The sequence below is a fragment of the Thalassophryne amazonica genome, chromosome 7, assembly GCF_902500255.1.
Source record: "Thalassophryne amazonica chromosome 7, fThaAma1.1, whole genome shotgun sequence".
In the NCBI taxonomy this organism is placed as follows: Eukaryota; Metazoa; Chordata; class Actinopteri; order Batrachoidiformes; family Batrachoididae; genus Thalassophryne; species Thalassophryne amazonica.
The window spans coordinates 34,125,853-34,129,234 of NC_047109.1; the positions used below are offsets into that span (position 1 = coordinate 34,125,853).

The 3,382-nt window shown below is 41.2% G+C and overlaps 1 pseudogene; it reads left to right on the forward strand.

The window, feature by feature from the left end:
• Positions 1-509: 509 nt before the first annotated feature.
• LOC117513415 lies at positions 510-2,455 on the forward strand (annotated as a pseudogene).
• The last annotated feature ends 927 nt before the right edge of the window (positions 2,456-3,382 follow it).

Here is a 3,382-nt window from a genome sequence, read left to right on the forward strand (position 1 = left end):
TTCTATTCCCACTGACTCCAATCGAGGGCCGCGGGGGGTTGGAGCCAAATCAGCCGTCATAGGGTGCGAGTCAGAGTCCACCCTGGACAGAAGGCCGGTCTGTGTTAAAATCTCCAACTTTACAGCAGAAATAAACATGTTTACAGCCTGGAACAAAACAACTGTTTTGGTCTCTGTAGCTGTTAGCTTTAGCTTATTTGATGACTGTCAGATGGGGGTGTGTTCAGGCTTTATTTGCCCCGCCCACTTCAGGCTGGTCTTGCTCATGCTCCACCTCTTTAACCATTTATAGGCTGGACGATAGTTAAGTGGCGTCAACCGGCAAGATGGTGACATTTGGAACAATTTGAATTTCAAATGAGTTCCTCAGAAATCCTGTAGGTGGCGTTACAGAGGGTTTGTCCAGCACATATACAGTCTGTGCTAATAAACACATGAAACACACTGAAACATATCAATAATTTGTTTTTGTTTTTCATCCAAACATGGATTCTGTCCTGACTTCAGCCTCCTGGTTATTTTAGATTTAGAGGAACATCTTCTCATTGTGACTGAAGTTTTCTTCCAATGTTCCATTTTGTTGTCGTTCTTCCACTCAGAGCTTTTCTTTCTCCTCCAGGTTTGACCAAAGCAGTCGGAATACTGCCAGATGATCCTCTGACTGCAACTGTGGGAGACACAGTGACGTTCAGCACAACACTGAATCCATCACAGACAAATATTATATACATCGACTGGATAAAGGATTCTACACCAATAGTAAGATACAGTGAGGGAGGAACCATTCCAGGTCCAGATTATAGAGACAGAAACACCCTCTTTCCAAACAGTGGAGCTCTAGAGCTCAGGAGTGTGACTTTGAAGGACAGTGGGGTTTATTATATTGACATAGATAACAATGGAACACGGCATGTAGACAGTAGAACATTGGATGTTTACGGTGAGCTGATGTTTAAATGCTGTTTCATCATTTTCAGTTTCCTGTTTCTGTCTGTTCCACTTGTTTTGTCTGAACACAAACATCAAACCTTTCTGTTCATTTATCTGCAGTCAGAGTGTCTGATGTCGTGGCTGTTTCAAACGCCACACAGCTGGTGGAGTTCAGCAGCTCCGTCAGTCTGACCTGCACCTCCTCTGGCTCCGCCCTCTCTTTCCTCTGGCTGAACGTCACCTCAGAGGTCACAGTGACAGAGTTCAGATCACTGATGGAGGGTCCACTCTCATCATCACCACTGTGACCCGCTACGACCACGGACCGTTCACGTGTCACGTGTCCAATCCCGTCAGTAACGGCTCCAGCAATCAACTAAAGTTGTCCATCAGCTGTGAGTTACTAACGTGCACGCTCACACTCCACATGTGACAAAGATCTTCATATTACCAGCTGAAGTCATCTGGATTAGATTTTTTTGTAAAATGGGTTACAGAGTTAAATTAACACTGCAACAAGTGCATGTGGTCCATTAAAATCATGTTCAATTAACACTATTGTAGTGTTAATCAACTCTTTAAGTGTTAAAGTTGATCAGTACTATTTTACAGTACTGGAGCCTATCTGAGCAGTCACAGGGTGTGAGGCAGAGTACACAGTGGACAGGACACCAGTCTGTCACAGGGTCACATACAGACAAACAAACACAGTCACACCTACAGACAGGGACGGATTAAGGCTAGTCTGGGCCCCTCAAAAACACCTAAATGCTATTGTCGCAGTTCTAAATCATTCCCAGACCAGTTAGCAACACTGCATACCATATACATGAAAACAAACCATGTGTGCTTATTTGAACGTGAAGAAATTGAAGCTGTATGTTGCTTTACGTCTTTCCAAAAGACAAATCCTGCCTGACAGTGGCACATAAAGCCATAACGTCTCAACGGAGCAGCCAGAGTTAAATGCAACCCAGTAGAAATACTTTTAAAAGTGCAGCTATATGCACACGACCAAAAACAAAGTAAATTCAAAGCTGCATACAGAAATTGTAAAGTAAGTGCAATCAGAAAGACTAACCCCTGTTCAATAAAAAAAAACAGCAGGTTTACACGTGGGTTGTCAGGAGAAGTGCACTGTGTCGTGTCGGCTGCTAGTTGACAGGTGGGACTGCATTAGATTGTCCGAGATAAGTGATGCTATCAATCTAACGTTAGTTTAAGATACAACATACACACAACACATCCTACGTGAAATAAGACGCAGTCAAAATAACATTTCTTGTGACTATCTTGGTTACTTGTGCCACGGCAGGCATATGATAAAGGAAACCCTATTGCCCTCCCTTAAATCCTTGTGGCTGCATTAAATCTTATTAGCTGTATGATCCATTTGTCTTCTTGCCGTGCAAACTACTAATTACTTTCTTTAAATCTGCGATTGTAATGGTACTTTCATTACATTAACTTCCGTTCTTTTATTTTCTGCCATCTAAACTTATCAAAGCAAGAAAACATGTTATAACAGACTAAAACAAAAAACCTTTTACACTGGCAGCCTGCATGTCACATTCGAAAGGAGGGGAGAGTTTTTGATACATTTGGGAAATTATAATTTGCCATGAACCTATGAATGGAGCTCCGGTTAGAGGGAGAAATACAGTTTAATTTTCTGGTTTCCACTCCAAATCAAATGCATTATTGTGTATAATAATATGTATAACATTTAAGCATAAATGTAAATGTAGGTCTAATTACAGATATTTTGTCATGACGTTTAAAACGGAAAATGATAAACAACCTGTCAATAACTAACCCTAACACAAGAATGTATTTTATATGTTTCTTTCTACTCTTCTTTCTTGCAAATTCATCCACTAATTAATCAAAATTAAGCTGTCTGACCAGATCTGATTCAACGGCCCTGAAGTGACAGTGAGTTCAGGCGGTTTTGGCACATCCTAATCCTGAGTTCATTCTTAATACGAGTCAGTTTGGAGAATGAACGCTCCCCTTCACAATTTGTGACAATCAAAAAAAGTCTACGTGCTCGTATGTAGACATTTGAAAAGGTTTACTGTAAATCCAAATCTATCATGGTTTTGAGCATTTTACTTAGAGATTTTTCTTTTTCTGTTATGAATGATTTGTGTCGTATCAGTTCATCTGCCAGGCTCATGTTCAAATCTGAAGGATATGCTGCAGCGAGTGAGTTTGCCTTTAAAGTGCGCTCACTGTTGGACATATTGTCGGGCATGAAAAGAACATCAAATAGCTCGGTTAAGTGTGTGTATGCATTCAAACGGTGGTTGAGACAGGACATAAGTTTGAAAGTTTCGATCCGAAACTTGTCCTTTCCGTTAAATGCTACACCTGGCTCTGCACTATCATCAGACATAATTTTGCGCTTCTTTGTGCGCTGGAGGTCATGCCTGTACTCTTTGGAGACAAC